At 40.2% G+C, this 13,867-nt stretch overlaps 1 protein-coding gene across 1 annotated transcript in view; it reads left to right on the top strand.

The window, feature by feature from the left end:
* The first annotated feature begins 12,834 nt into the window (after positions 1-12,834).
* Positions 12,835-13,867, top strand: part of PRKD3 (protein kinase D3) — a 77,387-nt gene continuing 76,354 nt past the window's right edge. Inside the window, exon 1 of the mRNA XM_082852124.1 lies at positions 12,835-12,914. The gene's annotated coding sequence lies outside the window, so the exon portion shown is untranslated. The remainder of the gene's footprint in view (positions 12,915-13,867) is intronic.

Raw genomic sequence — 13,867 nt, 5'->3', positions numbered from 1 at the left:
TTATATCCCTGCCCACATCTGTCCACCACTGCTTTCAAAAATGGAGTAAAAAATTAAAATGTTTGCTTCCGCAGTACAGAGTCAGACTTTTGCTGTTCCCTAGAAATCTCAGGAATCCAGATTTCCTGCAAATCTTCCCAACTCCTTTCACCAGATCAGAGGTCAAGTCAAGGTGGCAACAAAAGTTAAGAAAAAAATCTTTCCTCTGCTTTTCTCCCTTCCCAGCCCTTTAGAATAAGTTTATGCGCCCCTCAAAGAAGGGAAGGAGAACATTCCCCATAAACCCTGATTCCTTTCACCAACACTAATCTTGGCCCCAAACAAAATTCTTTTCACTCCTTTACTAATTTTGTGCTGCTTTTTTTTTTTTTTAACCAGTTTTTCTCTGTGGGCTCTGAAAACCAAAAGTCTTCAAGATCCATAGAAATGAATCTCTAGTATGGAATTTTAATCCGTTCAAGGAGATGAGGGCAAAGAGAATCAAAAGATGAAGAACCAAAGAGAAACATCATCTCTTTACAGCTCACAGAATAGACAGCTCTGATCTACACACTACCAAAATTGACTGTAATGTGAATGTTCAAGCAACTGATTGTTATGGAGACTATATATACATAGTGTATACATTTTCACTTTTTATTCAGAAAATTCTGTGGGTTTTTTTTTTGTACCTTATAGGATCAAATAGGTGAAAAGGCACCAATTTCTGGAATCTATTAATGATAATACGTGGAAGACAAAAAGCTGTTAGCTTGAGAACTTGTTTCCATTCAAAGTAACTAGCTAAATTTTTATGGTGTAAGTTGAGAATATGATTAAAGAGGTTAGGTGTGTCAATAATATGTTTTTCAAGATCCTCTAATTCTTATAAATTCATACGATGAGAGATATTATCATCCTCAGTGTTACTGTTAAGAAATTTAAAGCACAGGGAGGTTACGGAACCTGCCCAGGGGCATGCAAAGTCAACTCAATGCAGGCAGCACACTTTAACCTACAGGCTTTTCCAGGTTCAAAGGAGAAAATTTAAGCAGGTGGTAAAATCTAATTTGGAATATGTTGAGGGAAGCGTTTACTGCGTGTAAAACCAGAAACCTTTTGAAATTATTTTATTTCCAAGTTTTAAGCAGAGTACTCATTTTGTGTTGCTTTCTCTCCTTTAAACAGATCTCTAATACCATAGGTATTAAAATTAAATACTAAAATGTAAGTTAATATAATCTAAAGTCAAGACCAAAGCACTTAGTTGCCGTTTGCTTTGGGGTCATTTATGGGTTTTCTGAGGTATTACATCCTATTTACCTATGTTTTAATGATAGGAAATTGTGAGGTTTTTCTACTGATCAGGCTACACAGACCACAATCAGATTTAACTGTAAAAGCACTCTTTCTCTCAATTGTGTAATCTTGAAGCAGTATTAATTGTGATTGTTAATTAGGCCCTTTCTGACTTTTCATGAAAGAACAATCGTTTGAAGAGTAATTTTCAAGTCATACCCCCCCCAAAATGCTTGTTTTTAAGATTCAGTTAAGCCCAGCAGTCTCAAATGAAAGAGGAAGAAAGCCTCTAAAATCTCTTTCCACAGGATTCAAAAATAGAACGTTAAGAAAGCAAATAAAAATGACACAGAAAACAGCGGCAGTCATTAAAAAAACCAAGCTGACAATGCCTCAAGTAGTTATTATTAATAATAATGGTAAGTGGCGACATAATACCATAACCCAAATTCTGCCTTAAACCACGTATGTCCCCATATATATCTTTATTTTTGCCTAAATTTAGGATAGGATGAATGCATGCTGTTTGCTTTATTTATGTATCTGAAAACATTAGTAAAGTATATTGTGTATTTTAGTAATTCTAAGGCAGTACAGATTGTGGTCATAAAAAATCCTTTCAACCCTACTGTTTATATATACTCCATTGTTCAGACTGTAATAAATTAGATGAACTAATTCATCTTCAATTTTAATGTTTTAAAAAGCATTTCAGGGCTTCCCTGGTGGCGCAGTGGTTGAGAGTCCGCCTGCCGATGCAGGCGACACGGGTTCGTGCCCCGGTCCGGGAAGATCCCACATGCCGCGGAGCGGCTGGGCCCGTGAGCCATGGCCGCTGAGCCTGCGTGTCCGGAGCCTGTGCTCCGCAACGGGAGAGGCCACAACAGTGAGAGGCCCGCGTACCGCAAAAAAAAGAAAAAAAAAAAAAAGCATTTCAACAGAGCTCATCATCAGCACCAGGCCAATAGTGTACCTAAATTTCCCTTTAAAAGGAGCTTAAATTATTCAGCATATAATTTTAGTAATACTAATCCCCTTCTGTCGCTAGCCAAACCTTGATCTTCTGTGGTTTTCACTCAGAAAGTCACATATATCTATTATGGTGAACACTAAAGTTTGAATCTAGAGATCTGTAAAAAAAGCAAAAGAGATTGAAAAATTGCCTTTCATGATATATTTTTTTAGTCCTCCAAGAAAATCCCTCTAATAGTCCAGGGTAAAATATAAATTACAAACTAGGAAGAAGCAAAGTTGTAATCTGAGAAAGATGCTGGGAGGAAATTTCATAAGCAAAGGAAATGGCTGTAAGAGAACTGTGCATCTGCATTCTCCTCTGAGTCAAAATGGTCCCCTTCTTTCTTCTTTTTATAATTTATTAAAGTTAAGCTGATTTACAATGTCATGTTAATTTCTACTGTACAGCAAAGTGATTCAGTTATGCATATATATATACATTATTTTTTGTATTCTTTTCCATTATGGTTTATTACAGGATATTTAGTATAGTTCCCTGTGCTATGCAGTAGGACCTTGTTTATCCATCCTATATATGATAGTTTGCATCTGCTGATCCCAAACTCCCAATCCATCCCTCCCACACTCCCAAAATTGTCCCCTCCTTTCAATTCTACTCTTAGAATAGAGAAATTGAACACCAATCAGAAAACAAGCTAATGGCTCAGACAGGAAACATGGCACTCAGGACCATGCCATATATATATAGGATACAGTAAAAATTATTATTCAGGATTTTTAGAGACTGAAAATATGAAGGAAACATGATATAGTAGCTAGATAATAGCTTGATTACATACATCTCTGTGTGCTGGTATTTCATGTTCATCTTTATTAAGTTATGCAGCATTACTTAACACTACTATTTTATAGTACACACACATACACACACACACACACACACACCTTTAGCATATGCTTTTATGTGTAAAAGATTTTGATAATATAATCCTTACAAGATCAGGGACCTGGCAGCATACTAAGTTCTCAATAAAATATTGAATGTCTGAAAACAAATACCTTATGATTATTCAAAGTAGTGCCTGCCAGAAATATGACAAAATATGTGACTCATCATAGTACCTAATAGTACAGCTTAACCAATAATGGCCGGCAATGATCTTCCCTTGACACTGCTACCTTCTTTAATTATTGCCCTCTTTCCCTTCACTTCCATTTTTAATATAATTAACAGCATTAGTTCTCAAATGTCAGTTCCATATTAATGCCTGTGCATGACTATGCTTATTCAGTCTGTTACAAAATGAGAAAATTAAGGAAAAAGATGTTTTATTAATAAAGTAATTGCATTTAATCAAAAGCTTTATTTATTTATTCTTATACTCTTCCTTCATATTTGATGCTACATATTCTTAATTAACATAATAATTGGTGTAGCTTCCTGAGTTTGTTTTTTACTGTCATGCTCTGTTGTTGATTAGTTGTGGCAAAATACACATAACATAAAATTGACCATCTTAACCATTTTAAGATTACAGTTCAGTGGCTTTAAGTATATTCACAATGTTGTGCAACTACCACCTCATCTATCTCCAGAACCCTTTTCATCTAGGAGAACTGAAACTCTGGACCCATTAAACAATAATTCCCATTCCCTCCTCCTTCCAGCTCTTGGCAACCCACCGTTCTACCTCTATCTCTATGAATTTGACTACTTGACTACCCTAAGTATCGCATGTAAATGGAATCATACAGTATTTGTCTTTTTTTTTTGAGAGTAATCTATTTATTTGGTGTTCATAAGGGAGAATTATGGGTAGAGTTTACAATGCCTACTATTTAAACTCTTGATAATGTTGTTTACATTAAATAAGATATTGAGTATAAAATGCTTAGCACATATGTAAATACTCAACAAATTATCATATATTGCCTTGGATGTATTTATCTTTTTGGGACTGGCTTATTTCACTTAGCATGATGTCCTCAAGGTTCATGTTGCAGCATGCATCAGAATTTGCTTCATTTTAAAGATTGAATAATATTCAGTTGTATGTATATACCACATTTTACTTATCCATTCATTCACAGGTGGCTTTTGCTGCTATGAACATGGGTCTCTTTGAGACCCTGCCTTTTTTAAAAAAATTGTAGTATAGTTGATTTACAATATTAGATAAGTTTCAGATGTACAACATAGTGATTCAATATTTTAATAGATTATGCTCCTTTTAAAGTTATTAGAAAGTATTGGCTATGTTCCCCATGCTGTACAATATATCCTTGTAGCTTGCTTATTTTATACATAGTAGTTTCTGGTTTGTTATATTCATTCATTTGTTTTATATTTTGGTTCCACATACAAGCGATAACATACAGTGTTTGTCTTTCTCTGTCTGACTTATTTCACTAAGCATAATACCCTCCAGGTCCATCCATGTTGCTGCAAATGGCAAAATTTCATTCTTTTTATGGCTAAGTAATATTCCATTGTATATATATATATACCACAGCTTCTTTATCCATTCATCTGCTGATGGATGCTTAGGTTGCTTCCATATATTGGCAACTGTAAATAATGCTGCTATGAACATTGGGGTGCATGTATCTTTTCAGAGTAGTATTTTTGTTTTATCCAGGAGTGGATTGCTGGATCATATGGTAGTTCTATTTTTAGGAGATTTTTTGAGAAACCTCCATACCATTCTCCATAGTGGCTGCACCAATTTACATTCCCACCAACAGTGTATGAGGGTTCCCTTTTCTCTACATCATCACCAACATTTGTTATTTATAGACCTTTTGATGATAGCCATTCTGACAGGTGTGAGGTGATATCTCATTGTGGTTTTGATTTGCATTTCTCTGATGATTAGCAATGTTGAACATCTTTTCATGTGCTTTTTGGCCATCTGTATGTGTTCTTTGGAAAAATGTCTATTCAAGTCTTCTGCCCATTTTTTAATCATTTTTTTTATATTGAGTTATATGAGCTGTTTATATAGTTTGGATATTAACCCCTTAGTTATCACATCAGTTGCAAATATTTTCTCTCATTCAGTAGGATGTCTTTTCATTTTGTCAGCGGTTTCCTTGAGACCCTGCTTTCAGTTCTTTTGGATATATATACCCAGAAGTGGAATTGCTGGATCACATGGTAATTCCATTTCTAATTTTTGAGGAACTGCTATACTGTTTTTCATAGCAGCTGCACCATTTTGCATTTCCATCAACAGTGCATAAGCATTCCAATCTCTCCACATCCTTGCCAACACTTGTTATTTTCTGTTTTTTGACAGTAGTCATCCTGATGGGTATGAGGCAGTATCTTATTGTAGTTTTGATTTGCATTTTCCTAAGGATTAGTGATTTTGAGGTCTTGCTTTATTTTAATGTTCTCTGTTGGTAAAACAAGAAGTTGGCAACTCAGTCTGTTTTTCTGTAAATTTATTGGTCCTTGAAATCTGAGAACTGCCAGTGTACTCTCTATGTCCTCTTTTTATCTTCTGTTTGTCTCCTAAATTCATTGCAGTTTGGCTTTAGCCCTCAATTTTCTCCTGGCACTTCTCTCACCAGAGTCAACAAATTATAAACTTATTATTGCCAAATAGGATGGACATTCTTCAGTCCTCATATGATTAGTGAAAAGGACAGAATTAAGCCTAGAATCATGCCTCCTTCAGCATCATAGGACCTCAGTAAATGTAATTCCTGTCTCTGGTCTTCCTGCGGGGTAATTTCATCCCTTCTCATATTTGCATTCTGCCCCCTATGCAGTGACTCCCAGATGTCTAGTATTCAACCATGTCTGTGGAGCACTAAGACTGTGCAAAGCACAGGAAATTAGGTATGACCCCTGCTCTCAAGGAGCTTACAGTTTAGTAAGAGAGTTGTGCCATAAAGTATCACAGGAACTATGAAAGGAATGTGTTTGGAATCATGGACATAGAGAACAGACCAGTGGTTGCCAAGAGGGAGGGTGTTGGGGAGGGATGGAGTGGGAGGTTGGGGTGAGCAGATGTAAGCTTTTATATATAGAATGGATAAACAGCAAGGCTACTGTATAGCACAGGGAACTATATTCAATATCCTATGATAAACCATAATGGAAAAGAACACAGAAAAGAATGTCTCTCTCTCTATATATATGTGTGTGTGTGTATGTGTGTATAACTGAATCACTTTGCTGAACAGCAATAATTAACACAACATTGTAAATCAACTATATTTCAATAAAAAATAAATAAATATGAAAGGGACAAGTTTGGAGCACAAAGAAAGGAATGGCTATTACCATCTGACTGAAGTAGACAGGAAAGGTGACATAGAGGAGGGACTGAACTGAATGAGTCCTGGAATTGCTTACCAGGTAGAAAAGGGGGAGACGGGTATCACTTGAGCAAAAACACACTGGGGAACGGCCAGCAGTCCACCACTGCTTAAGTTGCTAGATATGTGAGGAATGAGGAGTAGCATTAAGAGAAACCAGGAGGAGGGACATTACATGCCATGTTAAAAAGTCTGCGCAATAAAGACATTGGTTAGCTACTGAAGAATTTTAGGCTCAGGAAATCATATGATCAATTCTGCAGTTTAGAACTATCACTCTGATGGCAGAGTGGATAGTGGATTAAAGAAGAGAAGATTCAAGCAGGGAAATCTCTTAGACGGTCATTTCAGTAGATCAGGTGAGAGCTAATGAAGGCCTGAACTGAGACAGCAGTCATGGAAAAGAAGAAAGGGCATAAAACACAGAGACGTGATGGTACAAAATTGATGGGACTTGGTCACCAACTGGATTTGGAGAAGAGGGAAAAGGAGTTAAGAAGTTTCTGTCTTGGATGACCAAACAGATGTTAGTACTAAGCACTAGGAGTGGAGATAGGAAGAGGTTTCAAGGAAAGGTGAGTTCATTTAGGGACACTTTGAATTTGTGGTCTCTCTGTGGAACATTCCAGGGATTGCAGAAAGAGATCGAGGCTAGAGATACAGATTTGTAAGACAGAGACTAAAGCCACATGCAGCAGATGCAGCAGGTGCCTTGTCAGTATCCCACTCCCACCCCACTCACCATCCTGTGCTTGCCCACCCAGGGGGCTTCCAACAGCAAGCACCGTGACTCCACTGGGAGCTGGGTGGGTGGACCCACCACGTCTGAACTGGAGAGGGACTGCTAACAGGTATGAGGTTTCTTTTTGGGGTGAGGAAAATATTCTGAAATTAGGTAGTGTGATGTTGTGTAACTTTGTGAATATACTAAAACCAGTAGACTGTACACATTTAAAAAGTGAACTTATAGTTTGTGAATCATATCTCATTTTTTTTTTAAAATGTGTGAGAAAAAGAAAATCCTACGGCTCAGCTTAACTGAACAATTTGATTTTGATCCACAAATGTGGCCCATGTTTTCACACCTATGTGCCTTTTCAACTGTGGCTTCTACCTAGAATTTTCTTTTTTCTCCCATTCCTCTCCCCCATATTCCCAAATCCTATCCTTTCTTCAAAGCCCAGCTAAAATCCTCTTTTTGTATGCATTTAGGCTTCCCCAGGTCAGGGGTTATGTCTTGTAATTCTCTGACATTTCCTGCTTATTTCGCCTCCTACTTATTTATTTTACTCTCTTCTCTGTTTAATAGATTTTCATATATCTCACTTAATAAACTTTAGATTCTTGAGAACAGGAGTTGTTTCATCTATAGATCCTATCAGTTGTCTTGCACATAGTAGCCTTTCAAAATGTTTATTAAATCAATACATCAAGGACTGTAATGTTTCAAGGAGAATCTAGGAAAAAAAGACAAACTAACAATAATCAGCTTTCAGCTAAACACGCCATCATCATCATTTAAGTGACTATGATACAATGTAAAGTCTAGGGTTGTATAGTCATAATTTTTTCTGGAAAGACTTGAGATTTTGAAATTTGAGATGTCATGATCAGAGTACAATTTATAGTAAAATGTTCAGGTCATTATAGTCTAACTATATTAAAAGTAAAACCACCAAACATAAAACTGTTCAGTGATTTTATCCTGCATTGGAACACATGAAACTACTAGTGCAGAAAATGTTGCAGTGATGGTTTCTGGTCATTTGAGGATCTTCCTTTGATGAAGTGAAAAGGAATTCATTGTATAGCCATAGGGATTCCTGTTCCTTTTAAACTCTTTGTTATTATTTTAAATTTCCCTCCATACACTCAAGCTCAGCAACTTTTCTTTCTCTGTTCTGCTACAACAGCAGGAGATGTGGCGATGTAAGAACTCTAACTCTTCAACATGAATAAAAATAGCTAACATTTACTGAGCATTCACCATGTGAGTTTTTAAAAATGTTTTCCATGTGTTAGCTCATTTAGTCTTTATACAACTCATGGGGGAAGGACTACTATAAACCAAGTTAACAGTCGATGAGACTGAAGCACATAGAGGTTAACTTGCCCATGGTCACACAGCTTGATAAAAGGTAACCTCACAACGCATCCTCAGGCAGACTACCTTTAATGCCCATTACAGGTGTAGTGCATTCGATGCATTTTTTTTTTTTTTTTTTTTTTTGCGGTACGCGGGCCTCTCACTGTCGTGGCCCCTCCCGTTGCGGAGCACAGGGCTCCAGACGCGCAGGCCCAGCGGCCATGGCCCACGGGCCCAGCCGCTTCGTGGCATGTGGGATCCTCCCGGACCGGGACACGAACCTGCGTCCCCTGCATCGGCAGGTGGACTCTCAACCACTGAGCCACCAGGGAAGCCCTGAAATGCATTTTTTTTTCATTTAATTCTCACAACAACCCTATAGGGTGAGTAATTATCTCCCCTTATTTCATATGTAAAGAAACCTATTCTTAGTGAGATTAAGTAACTTGCAGTCGCTAATTGGCAGAGCCTAGGTTGGATTCCGTCTTCAAAGTCCTACTCCAAGCCATTCCTTCCAGCTGGTTCCTCAGGGCTGGTGCAGCTTCCAGACTGTGCGTGAGGGGGGACCCATTTCCCTAACTCTGCTGCTCTGCTCAGTGATGGTACAAAAATTAATTTTAATACTGGCTCCCTACCCAGGTCTGTAGCACCTTTATTCTCTTTCTCAGTTGGCTTTTTATGTATGTTATAACCAGTTTACAGTATTTCAAGCAGAGGTTTTTAATTAATACTCAATTAGAATGAAATCCAGAAGCACATTTGTACATTACCTCGTCTTTCTTGGGAAACCTCTTTCTCTGCAACCACAAAGATAAACAGGAATTATTGTGAATGAGCAAGGTAATTGCTTTTTTATTGCAAATTACCTGATATTAAACTTTAAGGACACCATATGAAATCCTAGGTAGAACATAGGCAGTAACCACTCCTTTTAGTTACCAGAGTTTTCTAATTCTCCTTTTAGTCCAATCATCCTCACCACACCTCTCTTTGATTATACACTGTGTTATAAATATCTGTATATATAAATATGCAAATATAAATATATTTGCATATATTGATAAAATAATATATAATCAAATAGTAAAGTATATAAAGTTACATATAAGTTCAAATAAAGAAAAGGGAGGGGGGCTTCCCTGGTGGCGCAGTGGTTGAGAGTCCACCTGCCGATGCAGGGGACGTGGGTTGGTGCCCCGGTCCGGGGGGAATCCCACGTGCCGCGGAGCGGCTGGGCCCGTGAGCCATGGCCGCTGAGCCTGCGCGTCCGGGGACTATGCTCCGCAACGGGAGAGGCCACAACAGTGAGAGCCCCGCGTACCGCAAAAAAAAAAAAAAAAAAGACAAGGGAGGTGTTATATGGAATAAACAGAGAAAGCTATAAAAGAATGGATGAATGTGCCTGGCCCAGAGCTGGTGTTCAAATAATATAATGAATATTAGATATAGATATTATCTGTAGGGGTTATATCCAAGCAGAAGACTATGGGCTTCTACAAGTTCAGTAAGGGAAAGGGCAGATAAGGGGAGCACAGGGGGATCTGCTATATACTCAATCCACAATCAAATGTGATAAGTGACATGAGAATTATCCATCAAGGGCTACCAGAGCACAGAACAATTATTGACAGCCTGCAAATCAGAAAAGAGAGTTCCAAGGATATAATAGTTCATCCTAGTCTAGAAGACCAACGAAAATCTCTTGCAGCAATCCAGATATGGAGGGTCTGGACCAGGGTAGTGCCAGTGGAAACTGAGGAAGGACATTTTGAAGAATATATCAAGTATATTTCTGCTGAAAAAGAAATAGATCCTGAAGCATTTGTTCCAATAACTATTTTACTAACTCTATATTGATACCCAAATGCTTTCTGAATTTTTCACCTATCTTTCAAGGTCATGAAGAAAGACACAAAACCAAAATAATTTTCCAGTAATCACGTTCTATAAATTAAAACTACTTCAAGTTTTGAAATAATGACTATTTCTTCCAGTGGGGCCTTAACAAATCATGTTTTTCTGCATTTAGGATTCTGACTTAAGTAACTCTGCTACCTTAGGTCACAACAGTGTTGACTTTCTTTGCTTCTATTAAATAACATGTGTGAATGGTTGTGTTGTTAACCATTAAGTACAAGGGGTGGGGGCAGTAACTCTAGGGCAAGATTTGCAACTACTGTCACAGAAGAGGAACACTGAGCTCCTAGTTTTCAAAAAGCACCAAGAAGAAAAATCTTTTCCATCTTGGTCATTCTGATTATATTTTCTCTCAAGGATAAAAATCTCACATGCACGTATTAAACCTAATCTTTACCCTTCAGTGCTCCTGGCATAGGAATGGAATGTCCTGAGGAAACTGTAGTTCATGTCAAGCAAAAAAATTACAGGGACAAAGACAGTCTTACACTTAAATGTATTATCGAAAGATTCACTTTTCAGTGATTTGAAAGGAGATGATTTCATTTTTCAAAAGAGAAGTGGAAAAGTGGAAATGAAATGACCATATGTATGTGTATATATAATGTAAATGTATATATGTTTATATGTATATATAATATATATGTATATACACATATATATATTCTCATATACACAAATCCTTGCACCTCTGTAAAATAGCAGCTTGCTTCATTTAGAAAAGCTACTTCTAGAAAGAGTAACTTCTGTCTCTTTAAGGACCACGAGTGAAAACGGGAGTCACTAGTGAGATGGGACTGGCTGTAAACTGCTCCAATGAGATCCTGGGAATCTTGCTGAGAGAGGATATTTGGGTTTGGACTAAAATGTCAGTTGTGAAGTGGAAGGAAGAAAAAGGCAAAGTTAGGTAAGAGCATTTTTCGGTTTTGCTTTTTTTTTAAAAGAAACTTGAGTGAATTTACTTTCAATTTTAAAGTAAAAGAATAGCAGAATAAGACTACAAAATATAATTAGACTGAATTAGATATTACTGAATGTGAGACAATTAGTATCTTCTAATTTAAAAAAATGTTTCAGAAACATCTTTTAAAAATATAGCTTCGGAGTAGATCAGAGTTATACCGAATTTTACTTGCCCGGTCTTTAATATAAATTATTAAAAAATTCCCGCTTAAGTTTAAATCCAGGGACATCCAGTAAGATTTATGACTTGGTATAAAAAGTAGGGACCCACTTAGCTTTCTTTTCTCTCTGTTCTCAAAAACTGCCCTCGACCTCTGCATGGGGATGGATGGATTATTGCCTGCAACCCATCTGCTTGTTTCAATATAATTTAATTGAGATATACTGGGCATGAAATTTGGACATAAGGAGACCTGGGTCTTTTCTGGGACAATGGGTGTCAGCTGCTCACGCTTTTCCCTCACATAAAATATGTATAATTTAACACCTAGTGTATTTTCCCTCTAGATCTCATCTCACCCGAGTCCCCCTTCACCCGGCATTGTCACCCTTGTCAATGTCACTTGGAAACCTAGGTTCGGTGATTCTTGGCTGCACTTCACTCTGATGGTAGGGGACACACTCGAATTTAAAGATGGACAAGTAGGATACACCAACACATTGAAAGCAGAGACTTCCATTTACTCCGCTTTAGGTGAAGGGCTCCGGACGTATCCGCCTGGGTGTGGAACGCCCGGGGCCCCTGTGCCAAACGGCCAGCTGGAGGGCAAACACTCGGGAGTGAAACAGGTGGAGAAGTGCGACGATACCTCAGGGTGAAAACTGCTCTCTATTATAGACCCTTTACAAGTCCCGTGTCCAACTTGTCACCTCTTGCCCCCTAACAACCATCGCCTACATCAGAGCGGGCGACATAAGAGAAAAAGGCAGTTCAGTAGCAATAATGGGTATCAAGTACAGTGCGTACCTGGAATAAGTGCACGGTCGCGCCCCGCTCCCCAGTGCTCATGGGGACTCCAGGACCTCGGAGGGTGCAGAGCGAGCCTGAGAGCACCAGGAGCTCCTGCTGCCCGCGCGTGGTGTCAAGACAGTGATCAACTTCCCCGCGCTGCTACCACCGTTTCGAGCTCGCGAGGAGACTACAGCTCCCGGCAGGCCCCGCGCCGACCGCGCGCCCCCGCCCCTCGCGCGCCCCTGCCCCCCCGCCCTCGGGCCTCAGGACGGGACGGGGCGGAGGGAGGGACAGAGGAAGGGGCGCCTGCGGCGGGCGGGATCCTGCGAGGCGCGTGAAGCCTCGCTGGCGCCTGGTCCGGGACCCAGACGCTGGCGGGCGCGGAGTTTCTCACGACCGGCGGAGCCCGCCTCTGTAAGTAGTCGCCTCGGGGAGAGCGGAACAGACACCGAAAAAGTTAGCGCCGCAGCGGCTGCCGCTTTGTTCTCCCGGCACGTCGGGTGAGGCGGCGGAGGCGGCTGCAGCCTCCCCTCCCCCACCCACCCGCACGCGGTGGCGGCGGCGGTGGCGGAGGGACTCGGATCCCGCGCGGGGCTGGGCGGCGGCCGCCGGGGTTGGGCGGGAAATTGGTAGAGCGCGCGGCGGGAGGAGCGGGCGGTGGGCTCCGCTGTGAGCGGGGGCGCCGGCGCTGCAGCCAGATGGGGCCAAGTTCCGGCGTGGGCGCCGACGCCAACTTGGAGTCACGCTCCGCCGGCGACCACCGCGCCCGGCCTCTCGGACCCAGTCTCTTACCGGGTCCTCCCAACTAGCTCCCAACGCCAGATTGGCGGCACTCACGCTGACGAATTTTGGATGAGCCTTCCCCTTTTCTTTTCACCACTTTACCTTGTACGCGTCGCAAAGAGTGAGTCGACGGCGCTTAGAGAACGTAAGCCCCCACCCCAATTTCCTGACTCTTTAGTTTTGCAAGTTGCGGCGTAGCTCCGAGTCGGTCTCATCCCCGGGAGGGTTTTCTTAAGACGAAACACTGAGGAGCGCGACTGCGTCTTTGAGCAGTAAAAATAACTCCATACTATTCGATTGCCTGTTGGATATTTTATTTGAAGTCATCGCAGTCAGAAGCATAGGCCTTGCCGTGTGCAGGCACGAGTATAAATCGAGCGACAGCGTGTGTGAGAGCTGCAGACTTTTCCATACACAGATTGATGGCTTGGACGTAACTGTCTCTTCAACCACACCCATCCCCACAGGAAATAAGACTATCGGTGTCATCTTTGATTAGGGAGGATAAGTTACACCCTGAACTGGTACTTTGTTCGACACAGCCTTAATGAGCTGTAGAGGCAAATGAAACGAAAACTTTTAAA

This window comes from Leucopleurus acutus, assembly GCF_964270905.1.
Source record: "Leucopleurus acutus genome assembly, chromosome: 12".
Lineage (NCBI taxonomy): Eukaryota > Metazoa > Chordata > Mammalia > Artiodactyla > Delphinidae > Leucopleurus > Leucopleurus acutus.
The sequence above is the reverse complement of the archived record's forward strand: the minus strand, read 5'-3'. Positions and strand labels throughout refer to the sequence as shown.